This window comes from Arvicola amphibius, chromosome 6 (assembly GCF_903992535.2).
Source record: "Arvicola amphibius chromosome 6, mArvAmp1.2, whole genome shotgun sequence".
Classification (NCBI taxonomy): domain Eukaryota; kingdom Metazoa; phylum Chordata; class Mammalia; order Rodentia; family Cricetidae; genus Arvicola; species Arvicola amphibius.
The window spans coordinates 2,681,577-2,708,270 of NC_052052.2; positions in this window are offsets into that span (position 1 = coordinate 2,681,577).

Here is a 26,694-nt window from a genome sequence, read left to right on the forward strand (position 1 = left end):
ATTTCTTATTAATAAAGAGGAATCCAGAGAAAGCATTTATATGATAAACACGCCCCCTCCCACACACACAAAGATCTGTGCTCTCCAGGAAGCATAGCCCGCTCATACCCTCCATAAATGAGCTTCTATCCGGCAGCTGTGACAAGGCTGTCCCTGGTGCTGAGAGAAGTCCTGATTGTCCTTGGGCATATCCTTTACAGCCTCAAAGCTGTGTCCCTTCCTCCAGGAGCCTGAATTTTTTGTTCCCGTGGTCCCATCCCCTGCCCAGGTGCTCTGTTTTCTTCCTCCCCACTGAGCCAGGCCAGACAAAGGCAGTTCTCCTTTTTTCTTCTTTTTATTTATCCTTTGTATCTTTCACATCAAGTATCTCCATCCCATTCATTTCCCCATCTCTTCGCATCCACCCTCTGCCCTTGCAACCTCTGCCCCCCCTCAAATAAAATAAAAATAAAACTTAAGGGATGAAGAAGGAGCACTTCCATCTTGCCATGGAGGCTGTGGTGTGACACAGTGAGTCACGCAGTCAGCTCTTTTGTCCACGTGTCTTTCCTTGCGAGCGTTCATTGCAGAGAGTCATTGTCTGGTCCAGGCCTCTGGTTTCTGCTACACTATCGATGCTGGATGCTCACTGGAACTCCTCTGGGTTATCCTGATGTTGCCCTGGGTTGTGGAGGTCCTGCAGCTTTGGCTCTGTTGGACCGGTCCCTTCACATGCTCCAGGAGATCACAGATGGGGGGGGGGGATGTTGGGGTCGACCAACCTATATGGTCCTGGGTCTGGGTAGTCGCAGGGAGGGTCAGCCCGCCAGCTCGCCCTTGTCCTCAACACCTGGGTGAGCTCTCCTGCGTTGTCCTGGGGAGTTCATCCCTTGCAGTGATGAGTAAGGGGCAGAACCGGTTCTCCAGCTTTCATGCCCTCAGGGGCTGATCTCCCACACCTACACCTTCAGGGTCAGCTCTACTGTGTTGCCCAGGAATGGTGTAGGGCCACTCTCCTGAGTATGAGGACCAGCTCCCCCCCCCCCCCCCTTATGACCCAGGACCAGCTCTCCCACCTGCTTCAGGCATTGTTGTGTTTGGGGGAGCACATGCTGCCACATGACAGATGAGTAATGGGGACAGCTCGCCCAAGTTCACAACTACGGGGCTGGATCACCTACATCTCTGCAAATAGGATTGGCTCTATTGTGCTGCCCAGCCCAGGCAGCAGCAATTTCATGTACATGATGTGCCTTTATGTTCTCTCTCTCTCTCTCTCTCTCTCTCTCTCTCTCTCTCTCTCTCTCTGTGTGTGTGTGTGTGTGTGTGTGTGTGTGTGTGTGTCCTGTCACTGGAGGCAGAGGATACCACACAGTGAAAATGACAGGCATGGGGGTGGGGTGGAGATGTCGCCCCTCAGACCTGCTAGGACCCTTGGGAACACAGACCTTTCCCAAGGCTGTTCTGGGCAAACTGAGATGCATGGCTATCCTGTATAACGCCAGGAGACTCTATATCTAGGAAAGAGAGCTCCAGACTGGTGCCACTAAAATGACGCTTCCAGGGGTCACTTTAGGGCCAGCTCTCTTGATGCAGCGTTAGGATGTTAACTGATGATGGCACGCCCTGTGTGAAATTAGAGAAGCTTTCATGCTTACGGGAAAGAAAGAGTTTTGCTCACATATTGCCCATCTCTGGATCAGGAGCTGGCAGGCTACTTGCCCATGGATGAAACTTACTCGTCATTGGCCATAGTTTGATTGGGATCTGCCTTTGTTTCTTTCCTTGTTGTGGTAAAATATTCCCTGACATTTGGTTCACAGATGAGTCTGTCATGGTGGGAATTCACTGCAGCAGGAGCTGCAACTGATCCCATTGCCTATGCGGTTAGGAATCAGAGAGCCAGGAATGCCTGTGTTCACCTTGTTTTCTCTCTCCTTTTCCTTAGTCCCGGACCCTAGGTACATGGCATGGTTCTTTCTGCCTCAACCCAATCAATACAACCCATCCCTTACAGGCATGAGGGGATGCTGACCAGTTCCCACAGGGCCTGTGTCGTAGGTGATTTCAGATGCTGTCAGGTGACAACTAACACAAACCTTTACAAAACCGTGTCTGCTTTTCTTCTTGTGAATGGACAGCTGCTTTTAAATAAAAAATGGAGAAATGACTCAGTGGTTGAGAATGCTGGCTGCTCTTGCAGAAGATACAAGTTCAGCTCCTAGCACTCATGCCAGGTGGCTCACAACCCCTGTCATTCCAGCTCCAAGGAATCTGACGTACTTTTCTGTCCTCTGAGGGCATTGTACTCCCATGCAACCCCACTCCCATATACACGTGATTAAAATTAAAACTGAAATTTTTGAATCAAAGTAAAGGAAGCTTAGTGTTGCATGACTTTGTGTGGTCTACAGTGGTACAAACCTCTGGAAGCCAGAGTATTAGGCCAGAGTGGATGGGAAGTCGTTAGTGGGAGCCTGGATCTGTTGCTTGGTGACCACGGAGGTGATAAGGAGGATCCTGACCTAGGCCAATCACACATCCGTTACTTCTTCAGTTCCCTCAACTGTGGATCAAGCCTTTCACAAGGTCTGCTACTTACCAGGTCCCCTCTGCCTGTTTGCCTCTTGAATCCCCTAACACTCAGGAGTTGGGAGATGGTGGGAAGGACATCAGGTTTACTGAAAGAGCCACACCAGAATAGGTGATAGAGTATCATCACTGGAGAGGACATTCTTGGAGAGCTCAGCTGTCCAAAAGGGATTGTACAGGATGGTTAAGTGGTGCAGTGAGACCCATGCCAGACAAGACAAGAAGGCCACAAGCTAAGCAAGGATGACAGAAGGTGCTGGGGGAGAGGTCTTTAAGAATGATGGCATCCGGGGCTGGAGAGAGCGCTCAGCTGTGAAAGACTAGGCTTACCACCAAGGACACACGTGGGGTCTTTTTTGGGAGTTGGGCTAGAGTTCCAGAAACCCCATGGACACCTAAGTTTTTCCCCAGCCTATTGGCATGGGGGTTCTCAGCTTGACCATTCAAAAAGTGAAATTCTCCAGCCAAAGAGTATATATTTTAAAGAGAAGTTTACAGGTTCATAGGTGGAAGCTCAAAGGAAGAGAGAAGAGAGGGGAGGGGGCTTTAAGAGGGGAGAGAGAGAGAGAGAGAGAGAGAGAGAGAGAGAGAGAGAGAGAGAGAGAGAGAGACAGAATGAGAGCAGCATCCCCGTACAATTGGAAGACTCTCATCAACCTGCTAGGGAAATGTTTTAAAGACCGTATGGCAGGAGCCAGAGTGAGGTGTGAGGCAGAGTATGGAGGTGCAGACCAAGCAGACCCCCCAGTCCCTCTCTTCAGCCTTAGTTTCTTAACTACTCACAGCCCCTAGGCAGAGGTCCTGAGTGTGGCCAACAGCGGGGGCTGACTGAGAAGCAAAGGACAATGGCTCTGGGCTCTGATTGTTCTTCATGGACGGGCTCTGTGGGAGCCTTCTCAGCTTGGTCGATCACCTTCCTGGACCTGGGGGGAGTTGGGAGGACCTTGGTCTTAGCATAGATTGGGGAACCCTGATGGCTCCTTGGCCTTGAGAGGGAGGGAGGGGAGGTATGGGTGGAGGGGAGGGGAGGGAAGGGGGAGAAGGAGGGGAGAGAAGGGGGAGAAGGAGGGGAGGGAGGGGGAGGAGGAGGGAAGGAGATGGAAATTTTTAAATATAAAAAAAAAAAAAAAAAGAATGAAAAAGGAACCAGGGCCCAGGGTGCTTTTCAGGTATCCTTTGCCTGATGCTCTGGGGCTGCCCTACCAGACCCCACCTTCCTTCTTGTTTTTATCAGTGTTTTCAATATCCAGGGTATGTTCTCTCTCTCTGTCTCTCTCTCTGTCTCTCTGTCTCTCTGTCTCTCTCTCTGTCTCTCTCTCTGTCTCTCTCTCTGTCTCTCTCTCTATCTCTCTGTCTCTCTCTCTCTGTCTCTCTCTCATTATCCTAGGGCTTGTCTCCATCAATGACTTTTGTGGGACTGTTGCCCTATCAGACCTTCAGCTTCTTGTTTTTACTAGTGTTTTCAGTATCCAGGTGTGCATGTGTCTTGTCTCCTCTCTCTCTCCCCCTGTCTCTCTCTCTCTCTTTCTTTCTCTCTCCCTCCCTCCCTCCCTCCTCCTCCTCTTCCTCCTCCTCCTCCTCCTCCTCCTCCTCCTCCTCTCCTTCTCCTTCTTCTTCTTGGGCTTGTAATTTATTCTGTAAGTTACAGGTCCCAGTGTCTCACCCACCCTTCACTGGATACAGATTAGGTCATGGATGGGCAGCATATCGTGATGTCATCAAAAAGTCACCTGATACTGAGGGAAGGGAGTAAATCCAAAGAAAGCTGTGTCCAGTTCCTCTGCAGAATCTGGGGCAAAGGAAGGGAAAGTCAACAGGCAGTTAGTGTTGACTGTGCATTCGTTAATTTTCTCACTGCCGTGAGGAAGCAACCAAGAAAAGTGAAGGAAGTCTTTGTTCTGGCTCTGTGCAGTCCATCGTGGCTGGGAAGGCATGGAGGCAGGAGTGTGAGGCAGCTGTCTCAGCGCATCCACACCAAGGAGCAGAGGCAATGCCTGCTGGAACTCAGCTCTCTTTCTCCACATTTATTCCTGTACCAGACCCAGCCCAAGGGGGAGGTACCCTGCTCAATCCAGCGAGGGTCCTTCCCACTGCAGACAACCCAATCTAGAAATGCAAACATCCCCAGAGGCCTGTCTCTTCAGATGATTCTAGATGCTGTCAAATTGGTAGATCAGTATCAGCCACTATAGGCAACAGCGGTTCCCTGCTGTGGGAGTCGCATGGGATAACTCCTTAAGCACCCTGCGTAATGATGATATTACAGCAGTTTTGATCAGTGCTCACTGGAGGCCCATTAGGGAAGGCCATTTCTCTGGCCAAGGTGGAGGGCTGGCATTCCAAGCCTCCACAGACATACAAGAGGTGATCCAACTGGCCAGTCAGACACCTGGCTAAGGGACCACCCCTAGGAAGGCAGATCTAACTTAAGCCACGCTCAGGAGATGAGAGGAATAATTGCCCCTTGATGGGACAGAGTGTAACCATATGTCGTGCTAGTTGGGACCATATATCCCACGGTGGGGGACGGACACACCATCAGGCAGAACTTACATGAGAAGGAAGTTTATTGGGAAGGGAAGAGCAAGAGAGAGGGGGGGAGGGGAGGGGGGGAAGGGAGGGGAAGGCGGAAGAGGAAGAGAGAGAAAGAGAAAGGGAAAGTGAAACAGAGACCTGACTCCTGAGACAAAAGGTAGAAAGAAGAGAGTGGGAGTGGGCGGAGCTCGTCTCTTAAAGGGACCTACCTCGGCACCTGCATAGAGTCAGGGTACTGCTTGCCACAATCAGAGGGGTGACACACTGCGCCACATTCCCAAGGGGCAGGGCCAAGGTGTGCCTGGATGCTAACACTGAGGACTTTTCTTCCCAGCCCCCATCCCCTGGTGTCCTCTGTGTGCTCTTCTGAGTCACTCAGGAAAGTCTTCTATCTCTACGGCTTTCCTAACACTTCAGTTCTCATTCCTTCCGCAAGGCTGCCTGCGTTGACATGGCCAACTCCACCACAGCCCAACAGACACGGCGGCATTCTTTTCCCTTTCCTTCACCGTCTTCATCTTCCTCCTCCAGGCAGCCACTGAGATTTACGTTTGCCACGTTGGGGATTTTCTCTGGAACCGTAATAAAACTGTCCTCAAGATTCCCTTTGAGCCTGTCCTTAAATTCTTTTATGGATGAGACCAAGCACCCAAGACCAGACCTCAATTTTCCCAGTGACGCATGGCCACTCTGCTGCCAGGAGCCCTCAGAATTTCTGGTAAGAGCCACGAGTTGCATGTGTGAAGCCGCTGCCCTGGAACCATGAACACAGCACCGCATGGGTTCTTGGGAAGATGCTTGCAGGCTTTGAAGGGTTCAGTCCAAATGGAAACCCACAGTTAGCACTGATGTCTTTTAGCGCTTCTGAGCCCTCCGCTAAAAGGCAAGTGTTCTGAAATGCTTTGTTCGGATAGAGGGTTTGGGTTTACTAATGGCTGGATTTCCCTGTGGGAGACAAGGCTAATTGTGAAGTGGCTTTGGAGTTAAATGTTCGGTTATTCTCAAAGAAGAGACAAGACCTGCATTTAAAATGCAGGGGCCACATGGCTGGGTGCATGGAGGGGCTAGCTTTCAGCCTTGCTGCTTATAAGCGTCTCTGGTAATTTTCCAGCCCTGGCAATCTTGCCATGCCTGTGTTTGGGGGTGGGTAGACCATCTCCAGAAACCCTCACTCACTGGCTGGCCTAAAGAGAATTCTCGATTCAGAAATAGAAAAGAGAGAAGAAAAAAGAAAAAAAAAAAGAAGGAAAGAAAGACCAAAATTAAACTGCGTTGTGATACCCATGTGAACCATTCGTGAAGGATGCCAAGCCTTTTGAGGTAAAAAAAAAAATCAATTTATAGAGAAAGAAATCCAACCACAAAAAGTTGCTGGCTCCATTCACACTCTGTGCCTATTTGCATAGAAAGCAAGCTCACAATAATGCGTTAGGAAAATGCAGATTAGTGTGGGATTTGCATATTTTGCGCCTTCCCTTTCCTGAGACGCCTAAATGAATCCTTTGATTAAGCCTTAGTCAATATAGTTTTTAATTTATTGATTTTTTTCCCTTCACAAAATATTGTCAAGGTGATCAGATCTGGGCGTTGGAATGAAATGGCAGTTGGTGGGGACATTGTGTCTTGGGGAGGCTGCCTATGTCTGCCTATGTCAGCGAGAGCACATTTGGAAGAGGAATATAAAGGTATTTCCATCACTACATTCGCCCTCCTGACCAAGGGGGGGTACCTGGCCGTGTGCCAGACACGGATTGGTAGGCCTGACTCTCATTCCTCTTTCTGGGAACAGGTCCTTGCCTCAGTTTCCCCCTTTGTACAACTGGGTAAAACAAACATAGCACACAAGTTGCCTCAGGGAATGAACACAACGGGCTGTATATCGGGTACCAACACGAACATCTACCGTGTCCCGGCACACCTGCGTGGAGGCCGGAGGTCGCTATAAGATGTCTTCCTCAGTTTCCCTACGCCTTATATTTTTAGGGAGTGCCTCTTGCTGAACTAGTAGTTGACCAATTTGGCTATATTGGCTGGCCAGTGAGTCCCAGTAATTCTCCTGCCTCTGATACCCCAGTTTTGGAGTTATGGGATTGTGTCTTTAGGCTTAACCTCTCTCTCTCTCTCTCTCTCTCTCTCTCTCTCTCTCTCTCTCTCTCTCTCTCTCTCTGCCAGGGATCCAGACTCAGGCCCTCATGCTTGAACAGAAAGCACTTCATTGACTGAGCCGTCACCATAGCCCTACACCCTAACTTTCGTCATATTGAATTGGCCCCAGATCCATGATGGAGGAAGATGTTATAAAATATGGTCTCCAGTAGCCACAAAGCCTACCACACAGTAAGCCTTCAAAAATTCAATGATTTTAAAGTGTGTGTGTGTGTGTGTGTGTGTGTGTGTGTGTGTGAGAGAGAGAGAGAGAGAGAGAGAGAGAGAGAGAGAGAGAGAGAGAGAGAGAGAGAGAGCGCATAGATAACATGTGGAGGTTAACTCCCCATAATCACTCACAGCTTTTGCCTGGGGGCCATATTTTTAACCAGGTTCTCCTCAGCATCAGCATAATTTAGACGTGTATACTGCTGACCTCGTAGGCTTTGCACCATCTTCTCTCACACAATTGCCCATCATGGATGCCTCTCTCCCCACCCCTCCAGTGCCCTAAGGCCAACATCATGTGCCACCTTTCCTGACCCAACTGCTACTGTGCGAATGTGTGTGTCCCCTAAATTAACAGGTTGAGATTCCCATCCCCGAGGGAACGGCCATGAAAGGAGGTAATTAGAACCCAGACTGGAACCCCTCAGCAAAATGAGCCCCTCATCCCTGTCAACCTAACCAGCTCTTCAATGGCCACAGAAACATCCTTCAGGGCATGTCCCTGATGGTAATTATAGGAAGGTTTAATTGAAGGTGGTCTACTCTGAATGTGGGCTGCACCACCTCACAGTCTGAGTTCCTGGACTGAACGCACAAGAGGAAGCAAGCTGGGCACCAGCATCCATTGCTCGCTGTTCCTGAGCACAGATGCTATGTGACCAGCATCCTTGGCTCCTGCTGCTGCTATATGGTCACGATCCCAGATTAGCCCATGCTGGTCTTAAGGTGCTTGTCACAGTGAGCAGGAAAGTAACTAGTATACTGCCCTGTTGTCGGAGGCTGCTAATTCATTTCCCAACCATCCTAACTCAAAATAATCACTCAGAAACTATATTATTTGCAATACTGTTTGGCCAATAGCTTAAGTGTTTTGCTAGCTAGCTCTTATATCCTAAACTAACCCATCTCCATTAATCTGTGCATCACCACAAGGTTGTGGTCTACTGGCAAAATTTTGGTGGGCTCCAATGGAGGCATCTATCTCCGGCAGTGTAGCTAGCCACGGCCAGAGACAGACCAGAGCCCACTGAAACATTGCCAGTAGACCACAACCTTGTGGTGATGCACAGATTAATGGAGATGGGTTAGTTTAGGATATAAGAGCTAGCTAGCAATAAGCTTAAGCTATTGGCTAAACAGTATTGCAAATAATATAGTTTCTGAGTGATTATTTTGAGTCAGGGTGGTTGGGAAATGAACTGGTGGCCTCTGACAACACTGCTCTACCACAGAAGCATCAGAGATTTGCCTTCGCCCTTCCTACTTGTCAGGATAGAGCAGAAAGATGAATCACCTGGTCCCGTAGCCTTTCATGAATCTCTACCACCTGTAGACTAGATGCTGACGCCCTCAGTGCACATCTTAGAAAGATGCCTCGCCTCTCAGCCGCTACCCAGGCAAGAAACAGCCCTCCTTTTCACTCGTCCCGTGTGGTCAGGTCACTCAACAGCAGGTCTCACTGATCTTTTCCCAAACATCGCCTCAGCCAAGCCTTCTTGCCTGCTCACTGCCTCCCCGTTGCTCGGGAATCCACGATTTATACAGGCTGCCTCACTCCCAACCCAGCTCCCCCTTAGGCCCGTCTTCCGGCCTGCATCATCAACTGCTTCTCTCTGGTCCTCAGTTCTCATGCTGGGCATATTCTTTTGGCTCTTGACCTCACCTCAGGAGTACAGAGTTGGAGAGACAAGGGTTGCCTGGGGTACTCTCTCCACCTCTTCCAGTGTAGGTGCATGACTGAGGTGGATAAGGACAACTCTTCTCCTCCCCCAGGCAGCAACTCAGAAGGGCCACCCCTGGAAGACCTGCTAACGTCTCCAGTGTCCTGTAGCCGGCGCTTTGCTCAAGACTTCCCAGGAGGTGTGGCTTATGGCCCCATTGTGAAGTTTTCTTGCAGAGAAGCTTTAGTAATGTCTTAGTGGGAAAATGAAGCCTGTTTTCCACATATACAAGGACCAACACCTTCCTTTACTGGCGTCTCATCCAGGACTGCGGAAGGACTCTCGGATACCTGTGGCACAGCTGTCAATGGCGAGCCTGGTTTCTGAAAGGTGGCTTCCTATGTCACCAACAGCCTTCATGACTGCCCAGATGTCCCTGCCTCCTGTGTACTGGGATTAAAAGTGTGAGGCACAATGGTATAATAAAGACCAAGTCATGCATATAGGAGGTCCCTCAAGGTCCTATGTCCTCCGGCTGTACATGGGAGGAAACAGGGATGTCCTGGATCCCCTTCTTTCTCCACAGCCTGTGTATCTTCTGTTGGTCTGTTCTGTTGCTTGTCTATATCAGATGACATTTAAGTAAAAGCCCATCTGCCTCAGAAGTTGCTTGAGACCATTGACTTCTCCTTGGGTCTTCATTCCCAGCTAAGACCCCTGGACTTAGTACTTGCACATAGTCACATGATTAGATGGTGCCAAGCAGGTCTGATTCTGATCATGGCTGGTCAGACACGGCCTTTGGAACCTGCTCTAAAGGCTTTATATCAGCACCCTTCCTGTGGCTGAGATCTCTTGAAGCCTGCCCTCAATCATTAGCAACAAAACAAAGGATGCTTAATCATCTCCAGTGTCCCCCTCTGGGCAAATGTGTACAGGTTTTCTAGGGGTTCAGACAGAGAAACTCAGCCCTTGTCACAACTGTGCCTACCCATCCACCAGCTCGTTGATTACCCACATGTCCTGGGGTGCAAGTTTCAAAGGGGGTTTCATTACCTTAGCCTACAGTTTGCCACTGAGTCACTACTGCTCTGGAGAGTCCCAGGAGGTGGGGCGGGGCTTTACTGTGGTGGGGGCGGGACTTTACTATCGTGGTGGGGGCTTGCAAGTGTGCTTTGCTGGAGCAATAATGGGGCTCTCTCTGTCTCAACCACATGAGGAGGGTGATATTAGAAACCATAAGGGACCAAACAGCAAACAGAAGATGCTTCCCCAAGGTCCTATGCCCCATTTCCATGGCCCCACCCCATGCTTCCCCTCAACTGCACCCCCCCAAATATGACCAAGAGGAGGCCCAGATCTTTCTGTTTCAGAACGGGCATCCTTACCTGACAGTTGTTATTCCCCATGAAGACAGAGATTATAGTTTCACACACTGTTTTGAAGTCTGCATTTTGGTTTAGCACATCTCTTGTGAATATCTTTCCATATATTTGAATATTCTTCGACAACATAATTTTTAGAGCCACACAGTGTTCTGTTGTGTGGATACAGTACAGTTTGCTTTTCTGAGCCTCCAGCCTTCAATGCTGAGGTGGTTTCCAATTTTTTAATGGTTATAAATATCACTGTGATAATCATCCAGTGGATAAATCTTTTTTGTTTCTCCACCGTTATTTCCTCAGTGGGGAGAAAAAAATCTCAAGAGTGAATTTTCTGGGTAAAAAGTACTATTTTAAAACCACACATGTAGTTGCAAGTTTTACTGTAATTTCTTGTGATCCAAACTGTTTATAAAACCTAGGAGAATTAGTGTACCAAAATAGAACTATTAGGCCAGATGCATTGTGAGTGAGATTTCTGTTGGCATGTAAGTAGAGACACAGCATCCCCCAGTAAAATGCGCCAGAAGCTCTGGACCAGGACTGTCAATAAAAGACCAACGACTGTTACTGCTGATGGTTTGCTGAGCTGCAGGACCAGCTGAGAGGTGGTGATGATGTACAAGACCCCAAGCTGAGGGGATGGTGGCGGCAAAGATTACCATAGCACTGGGCGGTCATGAAGGTGGCAGTAATGAATCCACCTTTTGTGGCTTTGGGCAGTGCCAGCCTTACACCATGCCAGCTCTGTGTGCACTTCCCATCTGGTCCCTGAGAGGGCACATGGGTCCAGGACCACTGCCTGTGTCAGAGGTAACTGCCTATCCCTCCTGGGTCAGTTTTTCCAGAATTCTCCTTCCACTGGGTGCTTAACTGTCTGGTTGGAGACTCCATTCCCAGCTTCCTTTACTGCTAGATAAAATTCTGGACTAAGTAGACCCCCCCCCCCCCGCCAAGAAAGGGATGTAAACTGAGGCAGGTGTCTTCTCTGGCCTCTCTGTTCATTTTCCTCCCGCCATATGGGTTATGATGGAAGCCTGGCCGACTACCTTCTACCATGCAGGGACCAGTATAAACTAGCCTGAGCAAGGTCCGGAAGTGAGGCCGCCTGCCTGTAGGTAGTGAGGTAAGAACAAAGCATACACTCACCATTGTAGTTGGGGCACCTCTGTCAGAAAAACTGAGCCCACTTTAGAGATGATGCAACAGACTTGGAGGACACCCAGGACCAAGACGCTAGGGTAAGACTAAACCCAGATGCTCTAGGTGACCTCTGGGTGACCCAAGCCAGGAAACCTTGGGTTACCTCAGAAAGAAAGTGATGAAAGACTAGGTACTTCTACCCACTTAGAAGTTATTCCGGAACACGGATGGCTCCTCCGTGGGGCAGGAGGCAGGGACAGATGGGATGACAGGAACCAGAAAGGGCACAGACTTGAAGTCTGTGCTTAAGTTCTGTTTCCACCACCCACTTGGGGACACTGTCTGGTCCCTCGGAGTAAACCCCCCTTCTCTTCATTTTAAAAAGATTTATTTTACTTTTAACTATCGTGCGCATGCGTCTTCGTGTCGGTGCGCAGAAGGAACGCAGAGGTCCTCAGAATGGAGACACGTCAGGGTCTTCTGGAGTTGGGGTCCCAAGTGTTGTCAGCTACCCAGTGTGGGTACCAGGAACCAAACCCGGGCCCTCTGCAAGAGTGGTGTACATCCTTAACCACTGAGCCATCTGTCTAGCATCTGCTTTCTGATTCTTTAACAAGCAAAAATGGCGCCTGGGCTTTGGAACTCTGAATGAGATGATGCAGTTGAAGGATTTGCAGCAAAATCCGACTCAGAAGCGCTTTAGCGCAGGCAACTTTGTTGCTGTGAGTAGAGCCGTCCCTCTGTAACTGGATTCGGTTTCAGGGTACCAGCAAATTCCAAAGCCTGTGGTCTCTTAGGTAAAGGGATACAGTATTTGTATAGAGCAGATACAAGTCACTTTCCAAAGGCTTTAACTCACCCCTAGGATATTGATGACCCAAATACCAGGAAAACACAGTGTGAGAAGTGGCTTTGCCGCACTATTCAGGGACTGACAAGGAAAGTCTGGACATACTCACATGCAATTTTTGCTTTGTTTAGTTTGATTTGTAAAGATTTGCTTGTTTTTATTTAATGCATCGGAATGATTTTTGCCTACATGTATGTCTGTGTACCACTTGCATGCTGGTGCCCTTGGAGGCCAGCAGAGGCAGATTCCCTGGAAATGGGGTAACAGATAGTTGTGAACTTCCACATGGGTGCTAGGAACTCAACTTGAGCCTTTCCAAGAGCAACCAGTGCTCTGAACTGCTGACTTATCTCTCCAGCTCCCTCATTTAGGTTCTCAGAAGATCTCGCTGTGTAGCCCAGGTTGCTCTCAGACTTGCCACAGTCCCCCTGCCTCCGTCTTTGAAGTGCTGGGATTACAGGCACAGGCCATCATGCCTGGCTACATGTAGACATTTTATGTATTTGTGTGTACACATGCATGTGTGAAGGTGTGTTCATACATGTATGGGTGTGTAGATGGAGGCCAGAAGTCAGAGTCCACGATCTTCCTCCATCACTCTTTACCCTCTTTGTTTTTCTGAGACTGGCCCTCTGCTGAAGTAGGAGCATTGCCATTGGCTAGACCGACCAGCAAGTGAGTCCCAGGTCCTCTTCTCTCCATCTGGCCAGTGCTGGGGTCACAGGCACGTGTCACCATATCCAGCCTTTGATGTGAATTCTGGGGATCAAATCCAAGCCCTCATCCTTGCTCTGTTTCTCCAGTTCCCACATGTAGCTTGTAGCACGATTAATAAAAAAATAAGAGACAGACATTCAACCTGAAGGTCAGAAAAGCAAAGCAGCCAGACACTGGCTCTTACCTCTACCTCAGTCTGAAGTAGTGATCCTGCCTCTAGGAATCTCAGAATGAGACTGAGAGCTGTCTCCTCCTGTCTGCTATTCTGGTGCTGGGATCAACAATTACCATCTGGTTTCTATGGCAAACTACTGTGGTTATTGGAATTACAGGTTTGTGTCACCACTGCCTGGTCTGTAAGGCTGGCTAGGGTGGCTGTTCTACTCTCTGATCTTCAGGCAAGCTTTATTTAGTAAAATACAACTAAAATGCCACTACAGTAGCTTTTAAAATACACTTTTGTCCTGAGGTCAGCTGAATCCTCAGGGCAGAAACAGCGGATGCAGAGGGACAAACACACCGTTTTTTTCTAACCAGATGTCCACCTAGATGTGCCCTTCAGAGTGAGCCGCCTGCTCTTCCGTATAGGGAAGGGAAACTGTGGAAGCTGCTGTGCCCAAGCCCAGGCTGGCCGGCGTCAGTAGGGAGCTTGTGCTATGCCCTGTATGGGTGCCTGAGCTGGCTGCAGAGGAAGCCTTGCTGAAGTTGGCAACACAAAAACACAAACCATCTGGGAGGGGGTGGCTACTGCCCCTCCCACACTACAGCCACGGCTAGCTGTGGATGTGTAAAGCTCAGGATTCAAAGAGCTGCAAGCATCTAGCTGCCCGTGGCTTCACCCCCAGAGATTCATTTGTCTTTGACTTATTACCCATAGCGTCTAGGCACCTAGAGACCTGGGGATGGAACCAGCCTGTTGGTGGGGGACATAGTCAAAGCCCTTCCAGCCTGCCATGCTGAAATCATACTCGAGGTCCAAGGCCCTAAGGATATTTGGGGGAACAAGAGGCAGAGAAGTGGTAGGGAAAGGCACACAAGAGCGGGGGCATCCTCTTAACTTGGTCACGTTTACAGCTAAACATAAAGCAGAAAAGATCCAGTGTGTGTGCTGCTGGTGGCGAATGCTTCCAGATAGTGCACGTAGGGACAGGGACGGGGACGGGGACAGGGACGGGGACGGGGATGGGGATGGGGATGGGGACTGGGACGGGGACGGGGACGGGGACGGGTAAGGGGACGGGGACGGGGACGGGGACAGGGACAGGGACAGGGCAGCAGGCCAATTGCTGTGGATGTGGCTGAACAATGGGGCTCACTACCTCTGGGCAGGAGAGCTGTCACTCCTGTTCTCAGCACACTAGAGCAGGGAGGGCGCTGTGAGCTTGGGGACATAGGGCAGGGGACAGACCAGCAGAGCCTCCCAGGACATGTAGGAGGAGAATCAGACACAACAGGTGCAAGGCTTGCTCCTAGGAAGACAGAATGTTCCAGAGGGCAGGGAGCAGATGCCAGGGCATCTTGTGCTGTGAGCCGGCCTGGTGGGTCCAGAGTCTCAGGAGGAAGGAAGAGAGGGGGTGGGCAGAGGCCAGAGAACAGCTTGGCCAGGGACAGAGGTCAGGTTCAGGCTTTGCCGAAAAGTTCCCTGACTTCTGGAGAAAAGGGAATGCTGCTCAAGAGATGGAGAGGATTGTCATGTGGGATGCAAGTGGGCTTTCGAAAGCTGTCCTTCCCCTGAGAAGCAAGAGGGGCAAACACAATCTGAGGAGTGAGGAGCATGCGTGTGGGCTTGACCATGAATGCAGCCAGGAGCTGGATGGGAGGGTGGCCAGAGAGACAAGGAGCCCTGGGCTAGAGGGGAGGCGGCTACGTGGAGGCAGGATGCTTATGAATTTAACTTCTGATCCTTTCCTGATATCCTCATCTGAACAGTGTGATGACAGAACCCACAGAGCTGCTTTAGGGATAAGTGGTACTATCCTCCATCCATAACTACATCTACCTATTGATTGTGAGTAGAGGTCTTTCTGCCCTGGGCACCCTGGGGGGTCCTGCAGTGGGGACATTTCACCCACATCCCCTCTGCTCCTAGAGTCTTCCATATAAGATGCCCTTTGGTGGCTGGGCTACCCTGTCCTTCTCTTAAGTCCAAGTACAGAATTCAGATGGCCCACTTGCTTGGGTCTCAACACAGTTCCTTCCATGAGGAATAGCTCCCTCAACTCCAGGCCTTGGCTCAGAAGCACCTTTCCCAGAATGTCTGCCCCAGCTGCCCATCCTCAGCAATCCCTAACTCTCATGGTCCACTTTCTCTTCCTTTCTGGAACATTTTAAGCACCAGCACAGGGTCCGCTTATCCCTCCTCCTACTCTTTATCTTTGTGATAAGACATCAGCTCTACTGTAGCCAATGACTTTAATCTCCTGCCCTCACTCCCTGCTTAGGATTTAGGAAAATGTGCATCACATCCAAAGTGCTTAGAATACTGCCTAGGAATGTCACTGGGTGTCTTAGTTTGGGTTTTTATTGGTGCGATGAAACATTGTGACCAAAAGCAAGCTGGGAAGGGAAAGGTTTATCTAGCTTACACTTCCAAAGGACAGTAACTCAACCAGAGCAGGAACCTGGAGGCAGGAACGGATGCAGAGAGAGGTCACAGAGGAGTACTGCTTACTGGCTTGCTCGGCCTGCTTTTTTACAGAACCAATCACCAGCCCCACCCACATTGGACTAGGACCTCAATTGCAGTGATTTTCATTTGTATTTTAATAAATAAAGTTTGCTTAAAGATTAGAGAGTAAACAACCTCTTACAGAATAGGCAGTGGTGACACACACCTTTAATCACAGTAGCCACACTAGCCATAGAAACCAGGAAGTAGTGGTGCATGCCTTTAATCACAGCCCTAGAGAGGAATATAAGATAGGAGGAGACAGCTTTCAGACTCAGTCTTATTCTGATATTCCTGGAGGCAGGATCGCCACTTTGGACTGAGGTAGAGGTAAGAGCCAGTGACTGGCTGCTTTGCTTTTCTGGCCTTCAGGTTGAACTCTAATATCTGTCTCTGGGTTTTTCTTATTCATGCTGCGTAAGAAATTATAAAATTATGTAGCACTAATTAAGAAAATGCTCTACAGGCTTTTGCACAACCTGATCTTATGGTGGCATTTTCCCAAATTGGCACAGAACTATGCAGATACATCTGATTTATCAACCACACTCCAAAGCATACCCCATGCTTAGGGTAGTTGGCCAACACAAAACAAACTCATTGGTAGTTTTGTGGACCTTGGTTTCTTTCTGTTTTATTTTGTCTTTTTTTTATTCTTTTTGGTCTTTTGCCTGTTTGTTTTATTTTGCTTATGTGGTTTTGTAGGGGATTGCTTGTTTATTTTTTTTCTTTTGAGAGAGAGAGAGATAAAGAACATAAAGTCATATAGATAAGGAGGTATGGGGGCTCTGGGAGGAATTAGAAGGGAAAACATGATCAGAATATATTGTAAGAAAAAATGTAAGTTAAAAAAACTTCCTGGGGAAAGATGGACATCCAGGACTTGTGTCTCCCGCAGGAGCTCTTCTCCCCAGGCCAGGGCGAAGTCCTTCAGCATTTAGCAGGATGGTGGAGGTGACTAGGCCTCTGCCCTCTCCAGGGCCCACACCCTTTCACCAGGAATACCATCCTGTGGCACACTGGGATAGTGAGAAAGCTAGAGTCAGTCAGGTTTAAGGAAGGGACTCCTGGGGACACACTTGAGCCCCTGCCAGTGTCACCAGTCTTGGTGAGATCTCACATGGGACCCAAGGTGTCCTTTTTCCAAGTCTGTAGTGTGAGGAGTGGGGACAGCACCCTGACTTAGGTGTGAGGTAGTCCCTGTCTCTGGCCCATCCTGCCCCTTTGGCCTGTGCACTGCGGTGACTCAGGACTCACCTCTTCATAACCCTAGCCAGTAGTTATTAAAGCCTTCTTTGAGAGTGACCAGAGGGGCAGGGCCATCTTGAAGATGTAGAAACTTTGAACTGAGACAGGAGGTTGGTTGGTTGCAGGGTGAGCAAAGGCTGTAGGAGACAGGCATCCCAGAGATGTAGGCTCTCCAAGGCACCTTCCGGGGCAAAGTCTGTGACAAGTCTAAAACGGGTCAGAGCATGAAAGTCAAAAGTTCAAAAACAGATCAGGAGAGAGTGCACGGGGGTGACCAGGAAGGCTTGGAGGGGCTAAGGAGGAGCAAGGGCTTCCACACTTGGCTCACCCTATGCTATGCTTCACCTGCATTGGCCACAGCTGCCCTCGCTCACCCACCTGCTGAGCTAGGCAGGGGAAGCTCTCAGTTCTAGATAGCCCATGATGCTCTGCCTTAGGCCTCACTTAGAGTGCTCCAAAGCAAGTTCCTGACCCACATAGGTCTTCACTGTTCCCTCTCAGTCCACCATTCACACCCACCTTGTCAGTCAACAGGGAGTCCTCTCATCAGCCCAGGAAGTCCCCTAATGAGCCAGTCACATCACCCACAGGACCAGGTCCCCTCTTCTCCAGTACCCGACAGGCTTCCCGCTGATGGCCTGCCATTCACTCTGCACCCAAGTGCACCCATGCATGGCCATGCGTCAATCTGTGTGACTCAGAAACTGCTTGTCTTGTGGCCCAGAATTTTGTGTCCTTATTTCCTGCCGCTGGGTCTGGCAAAGGACTGTTTGTTGAAAGAATTAGGGAGCCAATGATTTGTGGGGAAGGAATCATCTGGCCTCAGTCCAATTTCACCTCCCACGCTAGTCTCCAGGGCAATAGGGGAGTTACTGAGGAAAAGAAATTAAGACTTGGAAAGGCCAGAGGGGTGCACTCCAGCTCACTGCTGGGTTTTATAGACTCACGAACTGAATGTATTTGCTAGGTTCTGAGTCCAGCAGCCTGGATTGAGGAAAGAGGTGGTGAAGAGGGGTTGCCCCTGGAGCCCGAGATGACCTTTCAGCTGAGTTGTGGCAGGGTGGGGTGAGCTGAGGAGTGAGCGGGAAGAAAGCTGGACTCACTCTTGGATTCAGATGGATGAAGCCCGTGGTTGAGAAGACAGATGCAGGGCAAGTGGGCAGAATAGCAAAGGAAGAGGATGGCAATGCTCTTTGGCCTTGGATCATAGCTCAGAGGAGTCCTGGTCTTCTCATCTCCCTCTCTATGACCCAATGGAGGAGCATGAAGAGCTACCTGGGGGTCCAGCTCTCCTGTTTGGGCCAAATGGAAGACATGGGGCCATTCACTCACAGCAAAAGGCAGTTTGGAGCCTGCATCCAGCTCTCTCTCTTGGCCACTAAGGAGGTACTACTAGCAATGTGGACAATTCTGGTGCTTGATCTTAAATGCGGTGTTGTGAGCTAGAATGCTTGTTTCACTTTGTAAGTTAGTAACTATGTGAAGATACAGTGCTTTTGTTTGTGTTGCAGAATAATTGTTTAATTATGTAAAGTGCCTTGATTTGTTTATGCTACATTAACTATATAAAGGTGTGCTGCTTTTGTTTATACTGCATTTGTTTAACAATGTAAAGCTGTCTTGCTGGTTTACCTTGCCTGACTAAAGCACCTGGTTGGTCTAATGAAAAGTTGAACAACCAATAGCTAGGCAGAAGAGGGATAGGCGGGGCTGGCAGGCAGAGAGAAAAGGGGAGCCAGCCAGCCAGCGAGGGGCCAGGCAGCCAGGGGCCAGGCAGCTGGGGGCCAGACAGACAGACATGGAGGAAGCAGGAAAGCAGGATGGACAGTATGCAGATGAGGTAAATGAGCCTCAGGGCAGCACATAGATTAATAGAAATGGGTTACTTTAGGTTAAACAAAAGCTAGCTGGAAACAAATCATTCATAATTAATACTAAGTATCCATGTCATGATTTAGGGACTGGCAGTCCAAGAAAGCTACATCACAGCTTGTATTAGTCATGATTCTCTGGAGGAACAGAACCAATGGGTGTGTGGTGTGTGTGTGTGTGTGTGTGTGTGTGTGTGTGTGTGTGTACACAGTATTTAATCAGCTTCTGTTAAATAGCAACAACAGCTGTCTCACACCTGAGATGCTGCTGAGAACCCTGTGTTTATTTGATCTTTAAGGCCATGTGCCTCTGTAAAGTAGTGGTTCTGCCATGGCTATCTCTTACTAGGGAGGCCAGAAGTCTGGCAGTTTCTTGGTCCATCGGGCTGTGTGCCTCAGTATTCCCAATCTGGTACCTACCCTGAAAAGTTCCTGGAGAGCCGTTGGTCCTCAGTCCAGGGTGGAACCCCGGTAATGACAGTTCTGCTGTCAGTGGAGGGATTAGCAGCGCAGCGGCAGCAGCAGCAACAGGATGCACCAATCTGGTGGTGAGAGGGGAGGCCATAGAACAAGGAGTGAGGGAGGCTTCCTTCTACCATACCACTCAAAGATTATTTTTAAAGGTTTATTTATTATATATGTATGAAAGATTTTCTTGCATGTATGTTTGTGCACCACATGTGACCCTGGTGCCTACCCAGGTCAGAATAGGGCTTGTTATCTCCTGGAACTGAAGTTGCAGGCGTGTAAGCTGCCATGTGGGTGCTGGGAACCAGACCCAGATCCTCTACAAGAGCAGTCAGTGCTTTTAAACACTGAACCATCTTCCCAGTTCCATATGGTACCCCCTTTAATCTGGGCTGCCAGAAAACGCCACTCACATTTAGGGCGGGTCTTCCCACATCAGTTTAACCAATCAGAAGAGGTCCTCAGGTGAGGCTCTCGACTCAGGTGATTCTAATTTGTGTCAACATTTACATTAAATTAGCAGTATGCAAACACCCAGAAGGAACGAGATTGTCACTCCCATGACCTTGTGCACAATTGCAGTGTTTCAGAGACACGACATCGCACGTGCTTCAAGGTGGAAGCCACCAGATGTCCATCGAGGAGGGGTGACCGTGCCATGCCCTGGTTACTATTTTCGTTAAAGAGAATCAAGTCGGTCTGGGGAGATGCCTTTGCCATTAAAGGCTAGGCTCACAACCAAAATGTCAAAGGAAATGAAAGACTGAGTTGCGCTCCAAAGGAGGTGACCCTCGAGAAAACATTGCCTTCAATGAGATCCATAGGATCTAGAGCTGCACAGCGCACAGTTGCTTTCCAATGAAATGTCTTACGCTGGCAAGTCTACATGGGTAGAAGTGGACTGGCGGCCCTTGGGGCTAGACTAGTGGCTGGGGGTGACGGCTGAGTGATGGTACTAAACCCACTTCATACGGGTGAGTCTGGCCGAGTTCCATAGGGATGGAGGATGGAGGAGAAATGAAGCCGTTGGTTAAAACATCACACTGCAGCTGCTGTGTCCTGACATGAATTCTCTCGCCCCCTCCCTCTGTGGACATGGCCTGGGTTGCTCTGTCTGTGTCTGAGCAGAGCTGGTGGCTAGGAATAACTACCTTGTGGGCTCAAAAGAGGCAAGGAGGTAGCATGGCCAGGTGCCCTGCCTTGGCTGGCCAGGGACAGTACGGAGAGGCACACATCACCTTCGCTTTCCAAGCTCAGTAGGAGGGATCAATGGAAGACAGCCCCAGGTGTGTGCAGCTCTCCCCATGCACCTGGCAGCCTAGAGGGGGTTCTTTGTACCAGTTCCTTCCTGAGAGCCCCCAGTCATGTGCTTCTCCCTTTGAGAGGATACACAGGGAAGGCTTGGTTCAACCTTGTGGAGGCTGGATGGCCCAAGCAGGGGTCATTTGCCATCTTCTGAGACAGGTGTGAAGGAGTAAAGCCATGGTGACGTTTGCCCTCCTGACCCTGAGCTGACTGGCTGGTGCACCTGCAGCTGGCTTTCTGTTTTAATGTCTGCATCTCTTTGGACATTGATTGCTCTGGACAGTGGCCAAGACTCAGCCAGGAGGAATGAGGCCCAACTTCAGAATCCAGGGCTGTGCTTAGATTTGCAATGGTTTCATTCCAGAAAGGGTCTAGTTCTCAGGACTTGAAACCCTGACTCCCAGAATGTCCGTGTGGCTTCTTTTTACAGACAATGGCTTCAGGGGGTTGTTAATACAGAATGGAGTCATGAGGATGGACCCCAATACATGGGACTGTGTCCTCAGAGCAGCAAGACAGTGGGACATTGAAAGATGACCATGTGAGGGTCAGAGAGAAGTCTCCATCTGCTAGCCAAGGATAGACCTTAGGAGAACCAACCTCCAGGACACCAAGCTGTCGAAGAGTTTTCCTCTACTCCAGAGCCAGTGGAAGATCCAGTTTACTCGGCACCCGATTCAGACATTGCCAGCTCCTGGCCACTGAGATCCGTTAACCGCCACCTCAGTTCCCTGTGTTCCAAAGAAATTAGGACACAGATTCATAATGGAAAATGGACTCACTTCTAGTTTGGTCAATCTGGGGTAAGGGGGCGTGGACAGAAGTCTAGTCGTATGTCCCCAGCTGTCACCCTTTCTTAAAGTGCACAGAAATCTGGGGAGCATTATCAGTGTAACTGTGACATGGGCTAACTGGGGCCGAGGGGGTCTGGGCTCAGCGTCCTTCATCCATGTTCTGTTACAGAGACAGGTTTGACATAATTCCAGACTGACAATATGGAGCCTTCAAGCTTTCGGATTTGAGATCTTCACCCATTCCAGACCCGAGAGTGTTCTGTGTCATAGATCCATCCATGCCTCGGTTATGTGAGCTGTGAAAGCCTATAGCAGCTTCAGCGCTGACCTCCGAATGCCTGTCAGACACACTGATTTCACAGGTGGTTGTCTGAGAGCCACAGGGAGGGACGTGAGTCTTCCTCTAGAATATTCCATACCCACCAGCTTTCAGCATAGATACATAGAATATCTGTGTTAGCAGAGGCTATCCCTCCCCACCAGCTTTCAGCATAGATACATAGAATTCTATGTCAGTAAAGGATATCCTGCTGTGTCTGCTGTCAGCACAGGGCCAGTGTTCATGTGGAACAGCTTCGTTCCTGCTAGCCTTCAGTGAGACATCATGGTCACAATATCAGAGGTCACCACACTGGGAATTTATGTCCCAGCTTGCAGTCTTATCCTGCTTGTTCCCCCAATAAAACTTCCTCTGTGGGAGATCCATGTCTGTTTTGTTTGACTTTGGAAGTCACATAGTCCTGCTGCAAGCATCTCAGAGAGGAAATAGGAGTGGCCCCTGACTTCAGGCAAATGGTTCTGTTAGTCTCCTGGGGAGGACGTAACAAGTGTATCATGAGCTATGTGGCTTAAGCAACAGGTCACCATTCTCTTCCCACCTGGAGACCAGAAACCCCCAGCTCCTGCAGGTGTCTGCTGGGCCACTTCCCTTTAAAGATACCGGGAATGCACTTCCTTCTATCTTCTGGCTCCAGGCAACTCTGGCCGTCCCTATCAGTCCTCAGCATGTCATAATATTGATCTCGTGTCTTCCCTGTGCTTTTCTTCTCTATGAAAAAAATACCTGAGATATCAACTTATAAGGTGTGGTCGTTTGACAGTGGCCCCCATAGGCTCATGTATTGATGTGGGATGTCCTTCTGTATATGTGTTGCCTTTGTTGGTTGATGAATAAAGCTGTTTGGGCCAATGGCTTAGCAGAGTAGAGCCAGGTGGGAAATCTGAACAGATATATAGAGAGGGTAGGCGGAGTCAGAGAGACACCAAATAGCTAACAAAGGAGAAAGATGCCTAGAACCTTTCCAACAAGCCACAGCCTCATGGTGATACACAGATTAATAGAAATGGGTTAATTTAAGATGTAAGAGCTAGCAAGAAATATGCCTAAGCTATTGGCCAAACAGTGTTGTAATGAATATAGTTTCTGTGCTATTACTTGGGTCTGGGTGGCCAGAAAGCCAAAGTGCAGACTCCACTTGCAATATATTTCAATGCTTTAGTCACCAGGGGTGGAACTGTTTGAGAAGGATTAGGAGGTGTGGCCTTGTTGGAAGAGGTGTGTCGTTGAGTGTGGGCTTTGAGATTTCAAAAGCCTCCACCAGTACCAGTGTCTGCCTGCCTGTTGCTTCTCTCTCTCTCTCTCTCTCTCTCTCTCTCTCTCTCTCTCTCTCTCTCTCTGCTTCCTGTAGATTAGGATATAAACTCTCAGCTACTGCTCCAATGCTGTGCTTGTCTGCTTTCCACCATGACAATAATGAACCCTCTAAAACTGTGGGCAACCCCCCAACTAAATGTTTTCTCTTAGAAGACCTGCCTTAACCACGGTGTCTCTTCACAACAACAGAAAATCAGCCATAGGATAGGGCTCATAGTCTCAGAGGATTCAGTCTGTGATGCTAGACCCCATTGTTTTGGTGACTGAAGACCCTGGCAGGGAGCTGCTCACTTTATGGAACCAGGAAGGAGAGATAAGGACTGGGGTAGGTGGATGGTCCAAGGTCCTATTATATTTTACCAAGGCATCCCTCCAACATGTACTTCCTCCAGATAGGGTCCAGATCACCAAGATTTTACCCCACATACTGGGTAGGACCATCAGCTGGGGACCAAGATTTCAAATGTGAGCGTTAGGGAGAATTTAATATCCAAAACACGTGAACCTCTGTCCTCATTGGCTTCCTACTTCAATGCTCATCTCTTCTCTTCTTGGGGACTCCAGAAATTGTTTTGGGTCTGACCCCAGGCCAGGAGGATCTCATCGTCACATAACCACATCCACAAAGACTCTACTTCTGAATGGAGACATAGGAACAAGTTCCAGGAATTAGGGCTGAGTGTGTGTCTTTCAGTGGACGCTGCCCACCCTCCAGCAGCAGCCAGATAACCTCACCAGCCCCTACCACCCAGAGCAGGTGTGCCTGTCTGGTCAGGTGTCAGCCTCAGTCAGGTCTCCCACTGGATGTCAGTGGTGGCAGAGGACACAGGAGTTGAGAGGAGGCGACTCTTCCTGGGTTTGAATTTCACTTCCATTTCTGCTAACAGGCATTGTGGGTACAATGGTGAGAATGGCTGCTTTCCAGTCCTGCTAAGGGGAGCGGCAAGTAGGAGACCTCCTTAGGGATAGGGCTTTAATGAGTAGATCAGAAAGATGTGTACCAAGTGCATGAATTATGAGTGTGCACAGGCAGCTTTGAAACTTTGGGAATAAGACTTAGTCTCTTCAAGTGAAGCCTTGCAGACCTTATTCCTGGCACCCCCTCGTTTGGGAGGATCCACCCTGGAGGCTATGCAGGGTGGCCTCAGAGGGGGCCCAAGTGGGTGACTAGAGGGCAAAGTCACCATCATCGGAGCAAGGGTAGGAGGCCCCCAGGGTGTCTTCAAATAAATGCACCCAGAGATTTTTGTGTGGCCATTGCCTGTGTCCTTATCTCCAACAGCTGTGGGTACATGGAATGAGCAATCTGCCTTGGGGGTCCACTGCCTTCTGGAGCCCAAGGTGAGGCAGTGGGTGGTGGGAACCAGCCCCTGACTTGCCATACCCTCTGTACCCTAAATACAGCTCTGTGCCAGGCAGGATGGGAATGAAGGTCGCTCTTTGCATTCTTAGTTTGCCACTGGTGATTCATAATTCAGATGCTGCTGCCCTAAATAATAAGCCTGTTCAGTCTTCATGAAGATGGGCGGGCTGGGCTCTTTCAAGAAAACCCACGAAGGCTGAGTTTCTCTCCGATCCCACTGAGTTCTGCTCTCCTGAGTAACTTCTCAGCTCCCCGAGAATAGCATGTTTTGAGCAAAAAGACCCAGTAAAAGTGAAGATGGAAATTAAATATGAAAGTTTAATTAAATTCCTCTTTGATCGCTCTTCCCCAGATCTGAGGGGGCAAGGGGAGGGGGCTTGAATGCAACTCAATCACAGATATTCCGTGGAGGTGGGTTGGACAGGGTGAGAGGCGATATGGGCCTCCTGACAGCCCACACCAACCACTCAGGTGCCAAGTGCAACGGGCTCCTTAGAGGGAAGACCGAGAGCCTTCTCTGCCGGTTTGTTGTTGCTCTGTTTGGTTTGGTTTGAGCCATTTTTCCTTTTCAAGGCTCACAGGTCAAACGTTGTTTGTCCTTTCTCTCAGGGCTCCAGACTGGGTGCAGTTCCTCAAATCCGGCTGAGGCTGTCTACGGGTGAAAGGCTGGACAACTTTGGTCCTTATTTTCCAAGGTTCTGGGAAAGGGGTGGTTTTCCTTTCCAATTTCACAATATTTCAACTGACATATGACAATTGTTCTTGTTTATGGACTGGATAGTGGTGGTCTAGCTGAAAGATGCCTTTGATGTGTAATGATCAAGCTGGTGTCATCTGGAGTATTGTGTGTACACATGTACACATGTATGCGTGTACACATGTGTGTACACTTGGCTGGTATATGTGTACACATGTATGTGTCGTACGTGACACATGTATGTACACATATGTGTGTGCATGCATGTACATGTGTTGTGTGTCCTTCCTCACCCTCCATTTCAGTTTTTGAGACAGGTTATCTCACTAATCTGGAGCTCATTGCTTCAGCTAGACTAGATGACCAGGAAACTCCAGAAATTGGCCTGTTCCTGTCTCCCCAGCACTGGGTGATAGAAATACACAGCACATACCAAGTTGTGTGGAGATCCAAACTCTCTTTCATGCTTATACAGCGAACGCTTTACCCCTGAACCATCCCCAACTTCCAGGGACTTGCTTTTGTGATCCAGCTCCTCCATCTCACTGTGGATGCATAGGCTTAGATCCATCAGGGCCACCCCGAGCCATGCCACCCCACATGGGTCTGAGTCACCTTCTCAACTGATGGAGCCCAGAACATCGTAAGGAGCATACATGCATGCATACGGGCAATCCATGTATATGTATATACCATAAACCAGAGACTTGTACAGCATGTATGTACAGATGGTGGGATACGATGCCTATCCCACTCCGGGCAGTGCCACCAAACTCTCTGGCTTATGCACTCTGACCGTATCAGGAGTTTGGTGTGAGCCATGCAGTGTGGGAAACTATGGGGGCCCCACAGAGGCTGGACGAAGTGAAGCAAGGAGGACCGTGAGGAGGAAGGTCGCTGTGTGGGATTCGCGAGGAGATCAAGGGGCTCAAAGTTTCCTGTGAAAATGACCCCCGGAGAGGGTATTTTGCCTAAGCAAATCATGTCAAAAAGAGTTTTAGGGGCATTGTTTAAATTATTAAAGAATCAATTGTTTCCTAGCGTTTTTGGAAGCATCGTTTGGCATGTGATTAATATAACATTACAAACTAATTTTAAGCCAGTGCTTCAGGGCCCGTGTCTCTGAACGATGTCATTGGACAGCATTTGTACATTAGTTCGAAAGAAGTATATAAGGAGGTACAACTTTTTATTCCCGAAAGCCCAGATTTTGTCAGATTCTGGCTGGCATTTTTCTTCAACAAGAACACTTTAGAGAGAAACTCTTGTGGTGTAGTCGGCCATCCTTCCTTGTTGTTGCATGTCAGCCAGCTTTCCTTGCGGTTGCATGTCACAAGGAGTTCCTCAGAAGTCATCATGAGCTTTGTCACAAAATTTAATTGAAAACACAGTAT